Source organism: Mya arenaria, chromosome 2 (genome assembly GCF_026914265.1).
Source record: "Mya arenaria isolate MELC-2E11 chromosome 2, ASM2691426v1".
Classification (NCBI taxonomy): Eukaryota; Metazoa; Mollusca; class Bivalvia; order Myida; family Myidae; genus Mya; species Mya arenaria.
This window is the reverse complement of record NC_069123.1, coordinates 15,578,649-15,603,666: the sequence shown is the minus strand read 5'-3', so window position 1 is coordinate 15,603,666 and position 25,018 is coordinate 15,578,649. Positions and strand designations below refer to the sequence as shown.

The window sequence follows — 25,018 nt, the reverse complement described above, 5'->3', positions numbered from 1 at the left end:
ATAACAGACAGATGAAAGATAAAGTTTGGATACTCATATTATATAAAAAACAACAACACATGAATTGAAAAAAAATCCTAATTGATGCCTTTCTTTGAAAACAACAAAATGTGTCTAAATCACACGATATGTGTGCCTTTGTTCCAAAGGAACGGTCGAAGAAACCAAATTACATGGCTACCTACTAAATACCTATGACACATCAAGTCCAGGCAAGTATTTCAATATTTTGTCACAAAAAACACATCTTCATTATCATTATTTCCATCGCCTTGTCGCGTCATATAGCCGTTTTTCATTTTATTTACAAAACCAACACACCGACACGACAGCTCTAATTATCTATGGACAGGATGAAAGTCTTAGTTGAGGATCTGATTCTCCGTTGGGAAGAATACTATCCCTAACACTCTAGGTCATGTAACATATCGTTGGTACACAGTCACTTTCGTAGGGGTGAATAATTCTCTTTGCCTTTATACGAGATTCAAATTACACGGTAAATTCCATCAAAGAGGATGCGGTGGTATTAGTAACTTGCTTTCAACAATGCATGAAATGCAATGTTCTTTGAGTGCCTCATTTTTTCTGGCACCATTATGAAAACATTGACATTTGAAGGATGTTTATCGAGGAGACGAGTCATTCCTATAGACGGTATGTCAACGTACGTCTAGTTCATGGGGTTTTGAACATTGAAAGATAAAAAATATTTGAAATTCATAATAGAGCTACATTACCAAACCTATTAATAGGAGATAGACAAAAAGGACACAATAAGAACCCCATACGATATAAGTCAGTTAAAAGCAACAGTGAAACATTCCTATAAACTGCCTTTTCTGAACTCCCATCTCCTAACACAAAACATTCTTTTATTTGAAATATAAGACCATTTATTTACGACGATATTGCTTGTTTTAAGATATATTACTTTAAGTGATGTTTTGGCTCATGTTCCTGGCCGTTTAGCTAAATCGCATTAAACAAATAGAGACTATCTTTTAAAGCCAAAAATATTCCGGGATGGTGACATTAAATCTGAGTGTAAGCAATTCAAAAATGGGATAACGAATCATTTTGATTCATATGACATTCAGAAAGAGCTTTAGAAGAGCTTCGACATAATATGTTTATGAATTTGACTTATCAGAAAAATAAATGTTCATAACGATTTACTTACAAAAATAAATTTACCTCAAAAAGTTTTACTTCTAAAATATATGTTCTTCAAATTGTTATATTATATTTTAACAGGATGAGGGTATCTTCATGTTAGGATGTTTCAAACCCATATGCAATAATGTTTGGCATTTTATTGGTATTTTGTGAAAATTACAGTCAATTTGGCCAAAAATAGTTCATGGTAGATAATTCTAAAGATAATAAAGTAAACTTACAGAAAACTGATTTTATTTAGGGTTAGGGTCGAACGTGTTTTTCATAATTGGTGATTAACATCAGTTATCATTATATTTTAAGTGAAATGGCAAAGCAACGCTGTAGTAGGGAATACAATTGCGTTGAAAATACATCTGTGATTATCTTAAAATATGAACCAATTAATGGTTCGCTCTACGTTGAAATTGTAACTCATAATATATCATTCACGCCAGACATCTTTATATTTTGATTAAAAAGGCAATGTAACGCAATGCTTTCTCGAAAAACATTTTTTTCTCCTTGGACATATAATATTTGCTTGTATTAGTTCAGGAATAAAATGATAAAAGAGCCAAGAAATAATTTTGGCACTGTTCCATTAAACTGACCTGTTTTCTCGTGAGAGCAAACTTTGTTGTGGTCAATGATCTTTGTATTTGTAAAACAAATGGTACAAAAATAATCATCTTTCGTGAGAAGTTCAGTGCACGGCATGCAGTATTTAAAACAAATCAACGCGTATCCTAGCAATTTAGGTAATAATAAGATTTTCCATAGATATTTTACATAAAGTGGACTTTGACATCCGTCTGCAGATAAAGTTTTGATCTCTAATCATTAAAGTCCTTGGGGTTAACCTATAGGTTTATTATTATTTGTTTTATTATTAAGTGTCCTCAAGATAATGCATACTTTGATAAGATTTACCTTTTACTTTTTTTTATTCAGAATTGTTGGGATAAGAGTGAGGTTTATGCGCGTTAACCGGTTTAAACCCAAAGTAAATTTACATTTTACTGACCGTTCCAAGCTAAGTATGTACTTAACTTATGCTTGAACATTGTCACATTTATGGTCATTTGTATACTTAGATATTATGCCATGTAGTATATGTATAGGACGATTGGCAGGTTTTTGATTATACACTTAATATCATGTCTTCAAATTGTACCCCCTTTCAAATATGATATCACGCTTATGATGGCTCTAGGCTGTCTCATAAATATTTTATGCGTAAAGAAGTTTATTGAATCTTAAATGATTCTGTGATCTTGAAATGGTGCTAATAGCGTTAGTGTAGGACATATAAAGAAGGTTATTTCTGCATTCTTTTGTTGTGTTATCCTGGTGAAACATTAATGAAACTGACGTTAAGTACGTGTGCAACGTGTATGATAAACATAAAAGGAGACCCGTTTCTGAACCATGCATAGCGATGAGTTTCTATTGGCGACCGCGAACACATTTTTTTCTGCAAAACTTCATTTATGCAAACAAATAACAAACAAATAAAGTTGCCTTTGTTTGATTTCATCTCACAGCAGAATCGTCAACCGACAATGCATATCGGATCATCAAAGAAAATATCATATGGCAATTACAAACTAAGTATGTTTTTTTCTTGGTGTAACAGAAAAAGAATTACAAGAATCAAACTATCCTTTCTTTACCACTCCATTGTTAATATATAACCAGGCGAAATAAATCTCCGGATCAATTCAAATTCTTCGAACATTAAATGAAATGCTTACGGCGTTCTGTTGAGACGGAAAACATCTAATGTTATTCGAAAAAATAATTTCATTTTTCCGAATGGTAGAAGTCCCTTACAGAAGGGTTTATTAGAAAAACGACTTTGAAAATTTATAAGCCTTTCTTGCAATTTCGCCATTGCAATTTTCACACATGCTGATTCTTAATCCATACGTCTTTTAGCTATATCGCATTTATTTTCATCGGATTTCCATTCTAGTAACCATTTCATTTTGCATGTAAAACAAACAAAAATTTGCTTTAGTCAAACGTTAATCAAAAAGTAATATTAATAATAAGAGACATCTAATTAAAAATGACAAAATCTGACAACATGGAACGTTTCACATTCGAGTAAATCGTTAACAAAGATTTTCTGTTCAATCATGACCTTGATAAAGTCATTAACGGATTTCAATCCCTATAAACTGGTGAATAAAATATCAGGCTTAACAACAATAATTAAAGTCACAGAATATGACACAATATATCATCAAGCGATCTCAATGTCAGATATACACATTATTATTTTAATATTAAATTCAAAACAATCTAAGTATGGCCCCTAGTTGGTGTAAAAATGATATCGTTATCGGACCTGAAATGTTGCATAATATCAAACCTATCGGCATGTTAACTGTTCTTTTGGCGACAAAAGTCTCAAACGGGAGATTCTTTGACAGTAATATATCCCTTAAGTGCTATGGTATGAAATACAAAGTCTCAATTAAATATGTATCTTAAGACTTTATGACATCCGTAAAAAATGTAAATATGAAATTATTACAAGATGGTATAAAATGCCTACGAAATCATACTCTATTCTTTTAAAAAGTTGTCATCCCGTAAATCAAATACTAGACTTTCGGGATTCGGGATAACGAGGTCATACTCAGGGCTTGAAACTGAAAATTGAGACTGACATTATATATCTATATTCAAATTGGATATATTTTATTTTACCTTATCAAATAATCAAAGAATTGTTGCTCGGTATAGAGGCTTCTAGTTTATTTCAATAAATGATCGCAATATATTTCGAGGAAAATTACATATCTTTTTTAAGAGTGGCGTTACATAAAACAACGCTCAATATTTTTTTTTTATTGAAATGCCTTAATTTTTCAGAAAACTTGTCACATACTATATAACGTTAGTTCGAAAATGATGTTGTGGAATGTCTGTGTGCTCACGTTTGACTCCGAAATGAGAACATGCTTAAATTTCAAAACAGTGGTTGAAACAGTGAAATGTCATGTTTATTTCGCTGATAAATTTATATTACTCACCAGAAAAATGCATAAATAAATAAGGATTAGTACTTCTTTGGTGCAATAAATGACAATTTTATACTATATCCCTTATAGCAAGGGATTGGTGTATTGTAATATGCTATTAGAGGGAAAATCCAGGTAAAATAAATATTTTGAACCTACGTCTGGTTTATAAATATGTTCAATTTCGTGGGAATGGGTAGCGTTGAACTATTCTACGAGTTTATGACACAATGTTTTCTATAATGAAAATGGCAAAATTATGTAGTTAGTTATTCGAATTTTAGCTACTTGCCAGTTAACAGTGAGGGATTCGAATAATCAATTACATAGTAGTAAGATGTTGTTGTTGATAGTTAGCTACTACACCAACTCCAGTTGATTATTTGCAAGCATCCAACTACCAACCATATGGTTTGTTGGATATCAGATTTTGTCTTGTTTAATGGCTGTAAGTTACACAAGTGAAGAAATCACGCGTCAAATGTATCTGTATGCGTATACACAGATGTATCTTCGTGGAAAACACTTTTTAACTTGATCATTTTTTTCAACATTTGATATTTGGATAATTGAAAATTGTCTCTGTAATTTCATTATATATTCGTTTATATTGATAGTCATCTTAATGGTGGATCAATTGAAAACAACGTTTGCATTGTCGAATTGTAGTCGATTCTTCCAAATATAACCATTTATATCCTTCTTGATCTGTGTATAAATGATGTTCGAATGTAAAACATTTTATCAACATAACTCTCTTTTTACTCCATTTGAAAGAGATCTTAAGAATGTTCGTGAATGACACAATAAACTTCCCAGTATTTCTCACATTACATTCGTTGGATCATCAGTGAATGACACATATCGTTGTTTAAATCTCTATGTTGCGACACAGGACACACGTTAAATGCCTATATTGATTCTTGATATGCCAATAACCGTATTGTGTACTTGTCTATTCATGATGTTTTTGATTGAATGCATCTTTCAAGCAACTGTTAATTTGTCAAAACAAGATCGGAGATGAACCCAATCCCAAAATGGTATTTCTAAATTGCGTACGATAAGTTTGGACATTCATTATTAGTTTAACTATTGGCACGTGGTAACGCAATATTATGTTGGTATCAATGGAAGGCGCTAGGGAAGATTGGGTTTTTGTATGCATGTGCTGTCAATCCTGTTGCCTTAGTTTAGGTAAAGCGGAACATTTCAACCATCTGTTGAGTCAACATACACCGATAAGTCCACCCGTTTTTAATGTTTAGTTAATAGTTTGTGTCAACTTTTAACGCCGATATTTAAGTAATGTTAGTCTAATTGTTCTAGTTCATGCAACTTGATTACTTTGCAGCAATTTTAAATTAAGTCTGTCATTGATTAATATGGTTTGGTAGGCGGCTTCTCACATGTCGTCATTAAGGCCTATTCATCATTATTATGTGACTTATTGCCATGTTATTTAAAATTGTATATTCATGCCGTAATGGTTTTGCTAGCTGAGGCAGAAATTGAAGCATAACTTTGTTTTCATTAAAAATCCTTTTAAAGTAATGTCAATATCATATTAGGCCACAAAGCATGAACACGAAGCACTACGGCAATGAAACCATTGAGTCACCGGCTAAAAGGTGGCTGAACTGTAGACTCATATAATGGATTAGAGTGCATTATATATCTTATGTCACTTTAAAACTTTCACCTTTCATCTTTTGAATAGTTCGTGGCATTTCCAATTATCTCACGCCGAGATTTAGATCCAGCCAAGAACATGGAAATTATTATGGCAACATTTGTTCCATGTAACAGATCGTTCCGCTGATTTCTGAAAAGAGTTGACCCATTGATAATTCAGTCTATGTTATATTTAGGTCTTAGAATATGAACAAAGAAAGAGCGAAACACGAGTGTGGTGAAAAATTATTCCAAGACATTTTCTAGATTCAAGGACACAAAGTCGGCTTATACCAAACTATCGCAGTAACCCAATTAAAACATACATTTTACTTTGCCTACGTATATGCTAACATGCTATATACCATACAATATACCATGCCATTTAATATTGACAGCGTTCGTTCCATTAAATGTATTCCGTAGGAAAGCTACGCTGAACAACTTTCAATTGATATGTTTAGATAACTATTGGGAAATCTCTTTTTGCGCGTGTACCGGTAGACTTGCGGATTTATGATTTCCTCGGGAATTTGTGTGTACATACTATTTCGGTTCACATTGCAAGAGCCTACGATGACCTGTTTAGCCAATATACAAATTTGAAATGTGTCCTGAAAAATGACTTAATGCTTAAAACTCGTAGAAAACAAATTATTCGTACGTATGTCCGTACAAGTACTTTTTCGAAGCATGCATTTTACATTCAGGCATGCTTGGTGTGTACAACATTTTTTGATTTAAACTCGTTATAGAATGGTTATCTCATAAAAGTTACTACTACTTATAAGTGTTCGCTCATCATGCATAATTGTTAGTTTTTTTAATGTAAGTACAGTTCATTTTAAATTCGTCCTTTTTTCTTGAAATGTATGCATATTTGGCAAACATTTTTCGGCGTGTTTTCAAGAACGGATCCTGCAAGTTAATTCAACACTTATGGAAAGTTCCAATCCAACAGTTTTTATGACCCTTTAATATAATGCAGTTGTTTTGTGTACACATGTTATTTTTTGCATTCTGAGACTCTGCTTTGATCTTCAATTTTGTTTGCTTTTTCAAATTTAAGTTTTTTTTGTAAAATGTATATCTGAAATTAGGTACATCCATTAAAACACAGAACAACATTCGTAAATTAAATGTTTAAAATAACTAGTCCAATTGTTGTGTAAAGAGTTTTTGCGTGTAAATTTTATTCATCGTATTGTTAAAATATAAGTAAATAACCATACAAAATATAATTTTGCATTGACTCTGTGAACGTAGAACTTTTCATCGGAGACAACATTTTCACTGACATAACAAACAATGTTGTCATCAAGATTAAGAACTATAACCATTAAACGAGTGAAAAGTAAATCTTAGCACTTTAACAATTTTATTCTGGATTCATGACCCTTCACTTTGCAGACGACTTACTGTTTTTAAATCATTACGCGAAGTTACCAAGTTTCCAAACCTTTCTGTATGGTAATGTTGCTCAGAAACTTCATAACATATCACGTATATCATCTGATACTCAATCAATATGTTTATGTTTTTCTTCTGTAAATCCAAGATATTCGATGTACTTTTATCAAGGTGAATGTAAATCTGAATGACAAATAACCTAATTTGCCCCTATCTCATGATGTTAGATTCTCTGGCGACGTAAAATTGGAAATAAGTGGCGGAACGGATCACAACAAATACTACCAAAGAATGAAAACCTATAAAGAAAAAAATCAGAGAAATGTTGAGATGAATAAGCAAGGTTATTTGTAAGTGGATCTCCATATTTTTTTTTTCTAAAAAAATGTAACAATAACAATACATTCTCCGAAATGGCAACAGTTTAATGTGTTACAGCTACTGTATAATGTGTGTATGTCATGCAGTATAACATATTCCTGTTGTATATTAAATTAATTTTATCGTTAATTAAAACATGCCAGAGAAAGAGCACAGCTCGTTTTATTTAAAGGACAAGTGATAATACAAACATTGTGTCCGTGAATGTCATTAGTTTATAAGTTAATAACATTAGTGTTAAAATAAAGAAAATTCCAGTTGTTTACTTATCCCGCGTCAAACAACAACATTTAAGTGGTTTATAGTTTGCTCGTTGTGTTTTAATTACTATGCATTTGGCGTTTTTGTTTGTGATCTTGAACATATTTAAACAGTGAGATATTGAATCCCTCCGAACCAGTTTAAGCCCAAGTTATAACCAAAATATTCATTAATAAACAGTTGTTTGGAATTGGTATTTACTGCGTATTATTGTCATTGGTTGTTTCTTGTGTGCCCGTTTCGCTGTTGGGTTTACATTCCTACGTTTTAAGCTCAGTATGTAGATTCGTTTCTTTACAATCTCGCCGCTCGAGCGAGGTCGATTCTGCGAGATCTACTTCAGTCTACATCAGGACAACTTCTACAGTAAGAACCAATGCATCTACTCAAGTACTACAATAGACACAAACCTCTTTTGCAGTCGTACGAAAACATTAAGTGCTGTTAAAAACACGTTAAAAGACACCATTTCAAAAAAGTAATACCTTCAATTTAAATCTCAACGACAAGGAGTGGTCAGGTGATATATCCGCTTTCCACGGTGGTCAAGGCAGAAATAAATGGATATGATGTCAAATGCATTTACACTTTGACCTGACTTTCCTTATTCATTCATGAGGTTATGTTTTACAAACATGCATTAGAAATAACTTATAAGTTTATATGTTTATGCTATGATGTTGTGAGTTAAACTTAAACTTTTCATTAAATTGTGTATACAAATTAATTGGATATGTTTCGTTCTGCTATCCTACAATACCACATGATATATCTTTTTGCTTTCCTAAAAAGCATTCCTAAAAGAATTATGTTCGGTATTTTAACGGGAAATGTCGTCATGAACAAGTTAAAAACCATTGTTCTCATACAACCGGTTGTGACGTCAACATTTAAAAGAAAAAAAAAATCATAAAAAGTTTAGTGTTTATGAGTTTCTTACTGGATATCATCACAATATTCACTCTAACTATAGTGGAATTTAAAACGATTGGATATATATCTTTGGTATTAAATTCCCCCTGATATTACATTTCTGTAATGCATTTAGCGCGGGAAATAGTTTGTTTTGTCAGTTTGTGGTATTCGGCTCATCATTAGCGCAACAAGAATCTATTTTGCTTTTTTTCACTGAAAAAAATCAGCAGATAAAACGAGTTTAACAACGGTCATAAAAAATATACACGACTGGTTTCAACTCGTCATGGAAATCTGCTCGTAAGCAAGCAAATAAATGCCATGAATACATTGAATAAAATCGCGTATTTATGACATCTCTGGCATTTCTTATACTTATAATAAGACTCTCTCTCTCTCTCTCTCTCTCTCTCTCTCTCTCTCTCTCTCTCTCTCTCTCTCTCTCTCTCTCTCTCTCTCTCTCTCTCTCTCTCTCCATTTGGTTGTTATACGCATATCACATAAATGTTTTTATCATGAATTTGTTTAACGATTATATGAAACACGATACTTTGTTTCTATAAAATCCAGGACACATTTTACAAACCATTTTTTTTTCTTGAAATTGGTTAATTCTGAACTGCTTTTACGTCTTGTTGCACAAATGTGCTTGTTACACGTCTAATAAGGACAGTTCGTTAGAAAAGTACGAATACACTTTTTTTCAGACTTTATTCGAGGTCGAAAAACAAGTTCACATAAATAGTCTGCCTCTAAATTTGCAACGATTGGTAAAACCTGTACCTCAAATCCAGTAAACAATTTTCAATCGTTTGAGAGGGTCTAAACGACACTCAACCAGAGACACACATGTACAAATACCACAAGCAGACCATACAAACTAGTTATATCAATGAGTGTTGAGATAACCTTCTTGGTACGGTAATTGAAACACAAGTTGACTATAGCACTGGTTTACTCGGGATTTGAAATACTTTGAAATTGTATTAATAATATATAATTTTATATCAGCCTCATTGAAGCCTGCATCAGCTTAATAACAATAAAAAAAAAATAAGTACAATATATAAACTGGTAGTTTAAACTTCTCCTTAACCGGATACACTTATCTCCTTCAATCGAAAGAATCAATCCGGAACAACAGTGCCGACTCTTAAAAGGTACAATGCAGTCATTGAACGACAAGGAATGCAAGAAAGAAGATGCTAATGCAACATGACCCTAGTACTGTGACCTGACACAGTTCTAACATTGCACGTCACTTTCATAAAGTAAAATATGTCACCTAAATTCTATTTGTTAAAAAAATAGCATTCTAATGACTAAAAATGATTACCCATGTTTTAAAAGCTGTTTGCCGTTGTGAGAAATTGCTAAAACATAACCGAAGCGTCTTTCAGTTTAAAATTAATCAATTAATATTTTTCTATGACACTCGTAAAATAAAATACGATCAACAAATATCATCTAAACGATTCTTGAAAGCACCCCAGAGTATCTGCAGGAATAGTTGCGTTGTCTTCAATCAGCAGTTCATAAGCTGAAAATTTGTCAACTGTCAGATCTGCAATTAACCTTATTCCATATGATACTTAATAATATGAGAAAGAGACGAAGATAAATTGCCGAGGCTATTTTTCTTTGGAACAATTCAACATTAATTTAAAAAATGACACATTACGTGTTTAATACATAGCGGATATTTGTTTATTTCAGTGTAAGATCGTATTTTATTTCACGAGTGTCCTAGAAAAACATATTTTCACGAGTGGCGAAGCCACGAGTGAAAATGTAGTTTTTTTATGATCACAAGTGAAATTAAATACGATCTTACACTGAAATAAACAAATTTTCTGTTTCTTTTATGCTTATTTTCGGAGTTTTATTTGTTTTTTTATTTATTTCTGAATTACCCCCTTTTTTGAAAAATGGGTGGGCTTTACGCCACTACCCGTGGGGCACCCCTCATGCATAATTATAGCTGTCAACTTTTCTACTTTCGGTTTGCTGAGAAATAGTTATCTGCTATTCATTCTTATAGCTTAATATTCGCTCGCTTGCAAAGCTTTATGAACAGTAAACAATGAAATATTATTAGTGCACATATGTTCCAAAAAATAATGAAAACATTTTAAGATGGGCATGAATACAAAACCCAATTACTACGCCGCTATTTACAGAATGAAAATTTGGAAGGTCAAATGTGTTAGCAAAACAAATGTGGATACTAATTGGATTTTAACCATTCTTCTTAGTTTAAGACTGCATGTACGCGTGTTTTTATAGTAAGTTAATATTCAGTCATCTTACTGAGACCAGTCTGTTTCGCTTTAAAAGGTTTGTTTTCCAGATAAAGAGTAAATACCACGCTAGTTTGTTGACACATTTTGAGGTGTGGGTGGGGTAAAAAATCTCGGATCTATCTGTAAATTGGTGTGTGAATTCTCCAGGAGCTCATTTTACGTACTACAACAGTTAACAGTTCAAAATACATTTGAACGATGACATAAAAAATTGTTCATGTTCGAACAGTTGTTTTTGTCTGTAATTTGTTTGGTATGAAAGCAAATGTTCGAACATTCAGCTTCAAAGATCAGTAAAATGTTTAATAAATGGGATAACCGGTAATAAACGGTAAGTTGTTAATTTCCAATTATATATTTATTTAAATTTATAAAACATTTCTTTATTTTTTTAACATTTTTGACAATTTACTGAAGTCCAGTGTTCTGTTTTGATCAAGGCAAGTACATGTAACAACAAAGGCATTTAAAAGTAGTTCTGAAAGTTGATATTTTCACTCCTTATTTTGCAGTGAAAATATCAAATTGATATTTTCACTGTTGTTATTTCACTGTTAAAACCCCATATTTCATCGTAAAGCATGAAAGAAACATTTTTACTTTATATCGTACGCGATGCAATTTACACGGTAAAACACTATGCATTAACACAAAGTTTGATTAAACGAAATTAGAGGCCCCCCTGTCAATGCAGACATACGTAAAGAAGTCAACTATATAACGATACAGTTTTCTTTACAATGTGTCCAAAAAGAAAACCGAACGTAAATGAACGTTATCTTTCTTGTGCAATTGATCTTCATTTCGAGAAAAGTAAATGCAATTTCGATACAAATGCATAAAAACCCTCACGGGAAAAGAGAATGTTATAGCGAAGTACCGTGATATCCGTACACAAACAATATTCGGGAGTTCGGGATTCTAGTAAATCCGATAATGTCGCTAAAGCCCAATACCAATACCAACTTCAACTTAAATTAAACTAAAGTAAATAAGAGTAATAATAATGAAATTTAATACTCTATAGAATGATCTTTTTTCTTGTTATTTTTCACAATAAATTGGGCACATCGTTTTTAAAACGAATCTTTCGGTAAGAATGTAAGACATGATAAGCTCTGGCAGATTTGGTGTGTTAACATTAAAACGTGCTATAAATGTTTGATTATAGAATGTACAAAACGGATAGTCATTAAAAATATTAATTGTTTTACCCAGTAGCCTGTCTAGGTTAAGTTAAAACTGAAAATATTGGGAGTTTTCGTTTTATTATATTATAACATTTAAGAACCTGCCATTTTTGTTATACTCATCTAGTGATCATCTAAACTCATTGTTTTAAAGCCAAATTTTTCAGAAATGTTAGAAGTCGTAACATGATTTGTTTTAAACCGGCGAATCAGAGCCTAGTATTCCGTGCTCTCTATTTTGGATATTGGTGTACGTGACTGAGTTGTTTCAAATCTTGATCATACTTAATAAGCTACTTATCTGAGTTTCAACGTCGATTAAAGTTCAGTTTTTACACATTTAAAACGAACTTATTCTTAGTGTCGCGGCCATTTCCTTTACATTGATTCATTTAATGGGTAATGCAAGACCAATAACCTGTACTTGTAAGTCACCCAAATTCATGCAAGTTTGAACACCGCATGATTGCAAAAGATTAATCAGAACTAAGAACATGTATTTTGTGAAAAATATTCATTTGGATAATTCTCTTCGTACTTTTCTCATTTATTATATAATCATGAACCAATGGTTGATAAGTTCGTGATTGTTAGCGTTGTGTACCTGTTTATTATAACATCTTTGAACGTATAAACATATTATCGCTTGGCATGGGTCCTGTATTTCAGCAAATATCTGTTGTTGTTTTTTTCGAAAACACAGACGTTAAATTGAAACACAAACTAAAAGTATCACAAAAACCTTTTAAAATCTATAACTCTTTCCTTTGTTCTTGTTCACTTTAAAATCAAGTCATTGTATGAATAGCGTCTGATAAGCAAACTGGCTGACAAACAACAAGAACAGAAATATTATGTATTGTAACACTTACAATGAAATAATTATATCCAATGGCGTCTCTCACTCAGCTACTCTTAATAGTCTATAACAAACAGATGCAAAGCATCAAACGGTGCCGAAGCATATCGTGTAGTCTATCAAGATATAATAATGATATTCTATTTTACACATGTGTTGTTAAAAATGAAACTGAAATAAATTATATAATCCGTTTAAGCCCAATATTTATTACATTCATGGGGGAGCTCAATTACAATTGTATAAGTAAAGTCAATTCCAAAGTAAGTCGACCTCGTTACTTTATTTTTAACTGAGACAGGAAATCGCTTAGAGCGTTTATAAAATGTAAGCAGTACTGATAACATTGTCGACTAATGGCCTCCACTTAGTGACTTAAGTACACTGAAGTAAGGATGCAGGAAAATACTTGCCTATATTTTCGATAAAAGGCTTTACTATCATATTGTTGGTGTATGTTTTCGCGAATTATGATTGAAATTCAGTCGTAGTTTCAAAGTTTCAATGTTAAAGGTTTTATATGTACAACATCCGGAAGGCCATGTCAAATGTGGACAGATTTAATATCCAGTATTTACATGTAAACGCATATACAACAAAGTACATGTGAATTACCATTCAAATAATCAAAATTAATTGTATGTATTTCAATGGAAAAACATCAAGCAATAAAGCACAATACTTAATAATAAGTTTGATAGTTTTACTTTTTATACTGTATGGCGATTTGACAAATAACTTTTCTGATAAGTTACGAACTAATTGAAATAAAGATATTATAAAACACTACGCATATAAACTATTTTACAACTCCTGAAAAACTGACACAAAAAATATTTGACGATACACACAATATTCTATTAAGCAGCATACATGATAACTGATCTCAATGAAAAGGCATTTTAAAAATAGACTAAGTGGTAAACAAGTTGCATCAACATCTGTGTGAAAAACTTGTATTTAGATAAAATTAAGCACCAGTGCTTACATTTGTTTTGGATGAGAATTCATTTAATTGCTCATTATGTAATGCAGACAACGTTGTGACCTTTGACCTCTAACGTGACCTTGATAATTCATAACAACATGTTTAACATTTGTGTCAGGTATTTTGAAAATCTCGATTAAATCAAGTTTAACTTAAAAGCAAGCATATGTATTCATGGTAATTTAGGAGGATATCCATCATTCCTTTTCCGTTTTCATACGTCCTCCTGTTACCTGTTTACTCCATGTATTGTGTATCCAAACACTGCATGCCAGATATATTGAATAAATCTAAGCGCCCGCGCACAAAATACTGTATTTTGTTGTTGTTTATTAGTTACTGTGTATAGAATTCATAGGTACCAAATATTCCTGTCAAATAAATCATGAGCCGTAGATCCAGCTTTTTTGGTAAGCGGTATTCTGGGTCTTTTAAGAAGAACCCAGGATTTAAAAGGCTGGGTACAGCAACTCAAACGCGTTCAATACATGAATTGGAATAGGGTTTTCTAGCAAAGGTATATCATCTAAATTTCAGGAGATCACAAAGCATTTACATTGCACTAATTGACGTGTTTTCATCAACCCCGTAATCTGTCCGACATAAAGGGCATTTGCAAAATTCTCAATGGCTGACTGAGAAGCAAGTTGTTGTACCTTGTTCCCGACTTCGCAAGTCACACTTCAGACTTTCAATTTCTGAATAATTGAAATGGGAGTTGTATAAACAGGATTTCTGGTGTTGGTACATGTCGGAATGATGAAAAACAACGAAACTTACGTTTTCTTTATTTTAATCATTTTCAATTCAAAGAAGGAGCTCGCCTTATTCATCAATGATGCAAATTATGTAGTGAACTTATTCTTGACCTTATTTATTTATTTCGCAATATACGACATCGATATTCCGTATTTGGATGGTCTATATTGGTATGTAAAGTACCAATCAACCCTGTTAAGAGGAATGGGACAAGGGTCAAAACGTCAATGAACGTCAATGAATTAGAGAAAAAAATACATTCATAAATATAAACACCACAAACAGACACCGTATGCATCAACATAACTTTACCGATAAATGATGGGATTCCCTCCTTGAAACACTGGAATACGAGTCTACGTCCATATCTAAGTCTGTGACAGGACTTAAACAGGAGTTAATAGTTCTATTGTATCATCGATTTACCTGTGCATTATGCATTACAAGATGAAGCACAGTAACTGTGTGTTGAAATTGTTGGACAAAGATCAAACTAAAACACACTCAGCCTTACTGGTACCTTACTGGCAATATCAGTTCTTTGTCAAAGGTGCATTTTTTGAGTTTTATAAAGAAGACATGATATTTTAACTGAACAAATCATACCAGACACAAATTCTATAGACACTTTCCTGTGGAAATGGCTGCCCATTTTCAATGCATTCAAAGCTTATATGTGCTTAATTAAGCCACATCTTATCGGTAAAGTTGATGCAAAAATCATAGCATATGGCCGTTATTGTTGATGAAATGCTTGTTGGTAATGGGCTGATAGCACAAGGAGAAGTTCCCTTTAAATTCGGCCTTGTGGTCACAATATGTTCCTCAGTGAATCAATTAATCACACTGAATCTTAGTCGTCTTGGTATTTTTTTATAAGATGTGTAATTGTGTGTGTGCGTGTGTGTGTGTTCGTGTGTGTGTGTGTGCGTGTGCGTGTGTGTGTGTGTGCGTGTGTACAATCGTGCGTGCGTGTTTCGGCGCATGTGCTTGAGTGAGTGCGTTTGTGCGACATTAGACAGAAAGTTAATTCAAATTACAAATTAAAAGTATCTTAAATATTCAAATTACATTGGTAAACTAATTACAAAACTTGCTGATAAAATATCTGGTACATACTCTTTATCTCAAAAGTAAAATGTATGAGTATACTTATAATTTAACATATTATGAAATGAATTATTACACATAGTGCACAACTGAACCGATTTCGGATACACGAACGTTTAGAATAAACCTGAATAAAAATTGGCTTTGTTAACAAGCTACTATTTTTGGAAGAAAAATACATATGCCGGTACGATTCTGGTTTCTGGGTTCTGGTTTCCGATTGGTTCCTGGGGCATTTCGTCAATCAAGCATCTGTCCGCAATGAAAATTAAAACACTGCACCTTATACTTTGAAGTTCACAAACAAGATCCCGTTGATCTTTGGTACATTTAGATGGTTATGTGTATTTGCCTTTTCTTTACGGTGTCGGGAATAGGAAAACTCTCATCGCTCTTGGTATCGGCTGTCAGAATAACACATATATTGGAGACGATCCTTTTTTCGGCAGCATTATAATGATAATTACACCTGACCATCACTTTCACCACACTCATAAGCCTCATATGAGCAACGTGTCATCAATATTAATGTCCATTTTGAATGGCCAATAGACCGTTTCTCTGTTTAGGGCTAGAGCCGTTCCATCGTGAGAGCCAGAAATCTTAAACTTTATACCGCTCTCAAAATAGCATTGTTGTTGATGATGGTGATGCCGTTGTGGTTGTTGGTGTTGTTGTTGTTGTTTTGATAGTTTGGGAGATGAAGATGGCAATCCAGATTAAATGGCGACGTGTAGATGATTTGCTTTTGCAATCAAACAAATTCAATCATGACAGCTTCAGAAAGTACAAATACAAGAATATCTGAAGGTCATCGTTCGATTCTAGAAAAATCCAATAACATTAACGCAAGCTTTAAATAACCACGGCTTTGAGTCCGTAAAATAAAGAAAATTATTAAACCTCATCCAATCCACTTTTTTAAAAATGAAAGGGCAAGCCAATACGCAGTCTCGTGCCTATAATTCACGATGAATATGCATAAAATGGACAGCTGAAAAGATATTATTTGCCATTGCATAATGAATGGTTTTCAAGGAATCAAACACGATCAACAGTAGAAGATACATTTATTTTGTATGTCAAGACATTATTAAATGGATTGGCTTAAGTCGGTCATACACATGGGTTCTACCGCATGAACTGGTCAGGGAAATATCGTAATAAGATATATGAGTTCTACGAGATCGTTAATAATGATGACTTAAACTCTGAGGGGATAATGAATCACAGAACAAACTTAGAGCGCTTATTTCGTGTTTTTGGCATTACTATGTTTGGTGGGTGCATTGTACGTTCCATTACATTTACTGATGATGAACGAAGACCGATTGTCCAACCAGACTTTGAAGGTGATACTTTTTCGTCAGCATTTTGATATTCACCTGACCATCACTTCCACAACACTCCTTAGCAGCATGTGTTTATCGCTTCATCAATATTGATATCCGTTTTTAAAGGACAATATACCGTTTCTCTGTTGGGGCTCCAGCCCAAAACCTTTCCTCGGTGAGAGGCAAGAAATCTAAAACTCTATATTGCTGTCACCCTCAATAGTGTTGTTGTTAATGCTGGTGATGATTTTTTTGTTGTTACTGTTGTTGTTGATTCTGGAGATGAAAATGACGATGCTGATTATGATGACGACGTGTAGATGCTTTGATTTTGCAATTGATTACCATGCAAATTAGACGGCTTGGGGAAATGCGGCTTTGAGTCCGTAAAATAAATAATATAATAAATTCTATAAAAAAAGAAAGGACAAAGCCAATACGCATATATAAGGCACGAGAAAATGACATAAATAGAGCTCGAACGGCATAATGTTGCATAATGAATGGTGTTCTAGAATTCAAACTTGGTCAGCACTGGAAGTTACAATTGTTTGTCAAGACATTATTACATGGATTGGCTTAAGTCGGTCACACACGTTCTACAGCATGTACTGGTCACGGAAAAATGGTAACAAGGTATATGAGTTCAACATGATCTTTAATGATGAAGCAAAATGAAAATTTAAAATCTGAGAAGATCATTAAACACAGAACAAATTGAGGAACAAGTTAGAGAGCTGCTCTTAATTTACTAATAAACGTATTTTTGCATTATTCTGTTATTCTGGCTCGTTCCATAACGCTATTTTATGATTAACGGGACCAATTGCCAATCTCCCATCCCCCATCGAAGGCTATATTGTTTTATACTTAAGTGTTTAAGAGAAGTAAATTAATTTACGAAGGAGGATACATTCAGAACTTTTACCAGAACACGTCTTACTTAAACAAAAAGAAATATTTATCACGTTTGCAAATTCATTTTCGATTTAATTACTATGTTGTCAATAAAATAAAATCATGTTTATTAGTTTCTGATATGTTTAAACAACTGGTTGGATATTTTCAACCTATTGCAAGAGTAATACTTTCGAAAGTTTTTTTTTCGACGAACTAAATTCCGGGCCTAAATTTCAAACCTTAAAAAAAAATTTGAGTTTAAAGAAAACTTTTCTTTCCAAAACGCTTTTAAAAATAATTAAACATATGTTTAAAGTGTTTAAGGATGATCGAAAATAGTATTAAAAGGTCTTACATACATCAGACATACATTGAGCCAAAAATATTTTACCAAGCGCCGATGGATCTTTGCCAGCTCATTATTCAGTGTTCCGTCCTTATTACATATTAATATAATTAAAAAGTAATAATCTGTATTTATTTATGACGTCAGAAATCATAATAACCACAGGAAAAAATCTAATTTGGTGGAACATCTTATATCTCAAAGTGATTTAATATCCAGTAGTTCAGTTATAATTATATAATTATATTTTAATAAACTAATCTTGAATAATCGATGACGTCAAAAGTCATAATAAACAAAGAAACATTTGATCTGGCGAATGCTCAAATATATCATAGTCAAACCAGTTTATGTTGGAACTAAATCATTAATTCCTTCGCGAAACACAATAACTATAAATTAATTCCACATGGCATCCATCCACTTTATCAGTAAAACCATAACAAAACTCTTAAACTAGATAAGCATTAACAAAGCAATATTTTTAATTCAGTAGTCTTTCATATGCAACTCAAACTATTTCTGCTCCAGTCGTATCGGTGTTTCAGCGTTTATATTTCGTGAATATTGCAGAAAAAGTATACTGCATGTTTGAGCATGTGAATTGTTTAAATTGGGTTATAATTATCTTTGCGAGAATATTTAATCCTCTTTTATAATAAAATGAATTATCCGGCTAGAAACTGTTTTTTTGTACATAACAGGAAAAATAAGAACTTATTAATGTGGCCTCTTAAGTATGAAGAGCTGTTTAAACAAGCAGTATAAGAGCAAATTTAAAGCTAAGGAGGATTGATATCATTACTGCTGTTGAAAATTGAAAACGAAATCACCCCTAGGATTGATGATGAAACCCCCCGCTCTTACGCCCCCGGTCCCCGGCCCCCACCCCTACTGTTTTACCAGGTTTGAACTAAGCGTAGATTTCAGTTTACTTTCATACCAGGTGTAACAAAAATCTAAACTGTGTTTAAAGTTTGCCAACAAAGTTGATAAATGGATAACACCTGTTGCCATTTTAACTTCAATAACATCTTTCTGATATTTAAATGGAATCCTAATAAGTGACATGTTCGAAAACCTATGTAAACACATTTTAGCTGCATATCTTGTCTGGCCTTTACACAGTCAATCATGATTTCCTTTTCAGCAGTACATTAATGACGTTTTGTCAAATTTAGCTTAATAAAAGGATGTAATAATTAGTTTGTAGACAGTTAACATAAGTCTGATATGTATATATACGTATCATACTGTTCTTATTAGTCAGTTCTTAACTAAGGTTTGTCTCATGATCATGAGCAAGTTCTGTTAACTTCAAAACACAATATATATTTTTTTTGTTAATAACCAACTAGTTTCAGTTTTTGTTTCAAGGCTTTCGGCGGTTTTTGATAGCTGTTATAAACTTTGCATTTGAAGTAAACGTAAATGAATTAAGTTTCGTAAAATGATTCAGCAACATTGTTTAGCCTTTGCATAGAGCAATCATTTCTAAACTTCTTAAATCAATGAAACCACAGATGGTCGTTAGCCTGTTGTTCAACACAATGGTTGGATTGTCCGCTATGAATTTTATTCAACGTCAACTAGTTTTCGGATGGAACGAACCGACGAAACTGCCTCCGGATAAGATTTCGATAGTTCTGAAAAACTATTTTCGATTTTCTTAAAAAAAACACGATATAACTGGTTTTCGTTTTATTCGAAACTGATACAACAAATACACAGATTCGATATAAACCAAACAAGGTCATTACCAACAAAGACGCCCCTAGTTACCATCTAAATGGGATATAAATGGCAAAGTAAACAAGAAATAAATTTTAAAATTCATTATTTCATGGTGTTGATTGAATGTTGGATAACACAGTAAAACCGAAAACAACACAGCTGAAAAAATGAGCTTTCACATTTAAGAATTACATTCTTCAATGATATACGAGGTAAATGGAATGTTCTGATGATAAATAACTGCTTACCTCGATACTGAAAAGAATAACTTCAGCTTATTTGGACAAAAATTAACCATAAGCATCTATTTGATATGTTTCAACTTGCATTCAGTCTTAAGAGAAGACCTGCAAGATGTATTTCTTTGAGACACAGCCATTTAATGCCACTTCACCTAAACCAATCATAACGTTTTATTTTCTGTAAGACTCATCACCGTGATTCATGCAGTGTGAGTTAAAATACGTCTTAAACACTACGTAGAGGAAAACAAGATAAATATCACTTGCTTTACCGGTAAAGGCAATACAAACGAACAATGTAAAAATTGCTGTGGATATAACGCTTTATGAACAACTTAATATAATTTTGGTTTAAAAGCCGAATGAACACAAGGGGATTTCCAACATCCTGTTCTCTAATGAACATACCTTCACCTTTCTTGCAAAAAGCTTCGACAAGGCAGTTCCCCAGCAATGTTCAAGATCACAAAATCACTGATTCCACATCAAAGCACACTGTTTCTGGTTGATATTACAACGCTTTGGGGCTCTATAAATTTGAGGCAGTATCTATGTGCGCATCAGTTAAAATGACAAAAAAGGTAATCCACCAGCTAAAAGCAAATTCGCACCATTGAAAGCGATAGTGTCACTGACTATTTTCGTCCGCCTAATGACATGATTACTGATGACGTCACTCATTTATGACATTGTTCACATGGACTAGTCTTATCAGCTAAATGATATACTTACTTATGACTTCATGCATTTTTGATATTGTTTTTATTATTGAGTTTCAATTTGTTGATTTAAATAATATAAAATATGTCTTTTCTTGTTTTTGAGTGAAACCTCCGAAATCCGGTTGATCATCGAGATATGATTTATGTTTTGAATATTCTTTTATTTTCAATTTCATATTATTTGTTATTGTGAATAAAATGTTTTATGTGGGACTCTTTTCTTTCCTGTGGATGAAGCAGCCAAGTACTATGTGCAAATTCTTAACAGTAGGACACGAGAATGTGTAATGAAGAAACGTTGACTTAGACTTCGACCTTAAATGTGTTTTGTTATACATAGAACCTCAAACTCGTGTTTATTTTGAACCATATTTATTAATCTCGTCATAGAAAAACCAATAATATTGTTTTAAAATTCGATATAAAATAAACACTAATTTAAGATCATATATATCCAAACTAGTTCATGGCAAAATACTCATGAGCCTCAGACTAAGACTTTCCGATTGCATATATAAAAAAACTATGACTGTTTTGATCTAATACATACTTAATGCATATTTCATGAACAATTAGATACATATATTTACTTCAACCAAAGTTCTTAAAATATATGAATCTAATTGTTCATATTGAACTTTTTGTGACTAGGTTCAAGAAATATGTTTCCAGTTTCAGTTGAAAGAACTTGGAGGGTTATTCCTGGATAATTTATTCAGGTTCTTAAAGAGTTCTAGAAACGACGGTTATGTCTTCAACTTTCCAGCAGTGGATGTAAAATCCAGTCTCACCATCATCTCCAGACATACAGAGGAAGGGTGACAGATCGGCAGTCATGTGTACAAGACTTCCAGTTCCGTATTTTTCACTATTAACCTGTCAACTCATGTTGTCAACTTTAGAACTGAATGTCTTAATGTCTAAGAATTTGATATCAATAGTTCAGTTTTTGCTATTAAAACACAGAAAAGATAATTAAACAAAATAAATAAGTCTTCAGCGTGGATTGGTAAGGCGAATATTTTTGCATGGCGACGTTAACTTTATTTGTCATCATTAATATGTTCTAAACAGTATTACAATTCTTTACTATCTAAATTTGAAACGACAATTCATAACAAAAGGAAAGTACACAGAATAAGAAAAAAAAGTTGCTCTTAATTGTAACATACATGGGCATACATATAAACTATATGTGTATGTAGTTATTGCAATGTTGGTTGTTGGCCAAAGAACGTTTTCATGAGATTCTTAAATTTATTTAAGGCTAAAACTATTTATACCTTTTAATTGTTCTACCGTAGTTTCCTTTTCATGGCGTAAGGTCAAGCAACGTTGACTTAGATGTGATGGCATACTCATACTTTTTGACGAAAAATGAACAACGTTTTTGTTATAAGTCGCTATTACTGTTCAATAATTAAAATAAATACATATATAAACACAAATACAATGAAAAGTGTCTACAAGTAAATTCTGTGCCTTTGGAACTTTGAGGTATTGAGTTATTTCAAAGAGTGATGGATCAAGAAGAAGTACAAATACAGACAACTTGAAGGTCATCGAACGATGCTTAAAATGATAAATAGATTTATCGTATTAGATAAATGCAACGATTTTAAAACCCGCGGATTTAAGTCTGTAAAATGAATGAAGTTGTTAAACCTCATCTAATTCTTTTCAGGAAATTGAAGGGCAAAAACAAAGATGCAAAGTAATTCTGCCTTTTCAACACACTGCACACGTAGGTGACATCACAAGAGGACTGTTAGGTGTGATACCTCGAAGGGTGTCATTGGCAGCTATATTAGTGAGTGGTTTACATGGAATTAAAACTTTGTCAATATCGAGGACATTTAGGGATTGGCTTAAATCTGTCAACAACGTCGATTCTACAGTAAAGGAAGGGCAACAAGGCAAGATTGCAACCAGGAAAACGAGTGCATCATGGAGTTAGTACATTACGTAAAATCCCGCCTAAGACCATTATATAATTTAAATGAGATAAATAGAAAATATAGACGAACAAAAAGCACATTGGCGGGCAGGGATTGACTTGAAACATTTACAGAACTTGTGACGAAAATGTTTTATAAAAAATTCATGGACTACATTTATATTTTTTTTACAAAGTCTTCTTTATGAATGCATATAAAACATTTCTATCTGAAAATGTACAAACAATTGCAAATATTTAAGTAAAATGACATTTTGATTAGGAGACACTATTTCGTTCGTGGACAAATGCAAAGTGTTTTCCCTTTTAAAATAATGATGAAGACGAAAGTTGCCTACGACGGAAGCGGACAATGTTAACATAGTTTACCGGCGTAAGACCAGAATTTTGTGTATTTACCAAAATGAACAAACAAAGGAAAGTGTCTCCTTAGATTGGACAATTGTAAAGTGCATTTGGCTATATCAAATTGTTTGTATATTTTAACTATCAACTACCAGCATAGTATTAGAGATGAAACAAGCCTGCGTCCACAAGTAGTTAACCATTAATATACACGAGCTCTGATATGGGAGTTAATGTTATATTAAATCAAAGGAAACAATCTTAAACCTGGCACGAAAGGGAATAACTTTGAAGAAGAAACTTTGGATGTGTACCATGTTGTAAAGTATATCCTTTAATGTTACGCGTGCGGTATAAGTGAAAATAATTATTCGCTCGAAAGTCAAAGAAAAGTTTGCAATCCTTCGTTAAAGGAAATATATGTGTAGTGGGCAACAAAAAATTCACTCTGAATCTTGGTTAAAGGTAACGTTTATGCCAGAATGTTTTAACTTTTTAAAGGCATCAATGTTAAACTCAAAAATTATAAATATGATCAGATTTAACTGCAAGTTCACGAACAAATACGAATAAAAGTACTTACTTTTAAGCCATAGAGAGAACATGACAAAATAACCACGAGGGCTTGAATAAAATTATCTAGTTACAATTCACCAATATGTTTCACTCTTTCACCCTTATTCATGAATTCGAGAAAACAATATTCTTTCTCTTCTTATTATAATATTATTATATAACAAAAAATCACAGATATTAAATATTGCAAATTTTACACGTTGCATCGACCCATTAATACAATAATAGTACAAATAAAATTAAAGGGTTCTCTAGAAAATCATGTCACAAATGCCCTGTTAGGCCTCAACATACATAATTTCTAATAAAGACATTCTTTCAAACACAATTGTGAGAAGATTGCGCTGAAAATCATTTGAATCTCAACTTGATATATAATTTTGCCCCTAAACGTGGTTTATTTTTGGAATTTCCGACTACTGGGCTTGTCCTTGTAGTTTTTCCTTGTATTACTGGTGAACTAATTTTTGACAATTAGTGTGGTGTGCATGATTAGTTCAAGAAAATTATTCTGGTTTAATTTCAATATACGGTTTCATGTAAACAGAAGCCCCATAGTTTTAACAAATTTGTAAAATAACTGACCTAGAAAGGTTGTTACAGAACAGAGCTGTGCAGAATGATATACATGAAATTTTTAAGCATAATGAGATTGGCTTTATTGAATTGGTCATATACATTTTTTCTCTAGTAGGATGGTCGTTGATTGGTTGTTAGTTCACAAGTACGGGGCTGGCAAGGATAGATCGTTAGTTCCAGAGTATGGAAAAGGCAAGGAAAGGTCGTTAGTTCAAGAGTACGTGGACGGGCAAGGAAAGG

General features: G+C 32.7%; 1 protein-coding gene across 9 annotated transcripts in view; it reads right to left on the bottom strand.

The window, feature by feature from the left end:
• LOC128219347 (N-methyl-L-tryptophan oxidase-like) overlaps positions 1 to 25,018 on the bottom strand; it is a 168,169-nt gene that overhangs the window by 117,319 nt on the left and 25,832 nt on the right. For 4 of the 9 annotated variants that reach the window (XM_052927171.1, XM_052927207.1, XM_052927192.1 and 1 more), the window contains exon 1: positions 13,200 to 13,413. The exons of the other annotated variants lie outside the window; for them this stretch is intronic. The gene's annotated coding sequence lies outside the window, so the exon portion shown is untranslated. Of the gene's footprint in view, positions 1 to 13,199; positions 13,414 to 25,018 lie in introns of those variants that run through there. 9 annotated transcript variants of the gene reach the window in all.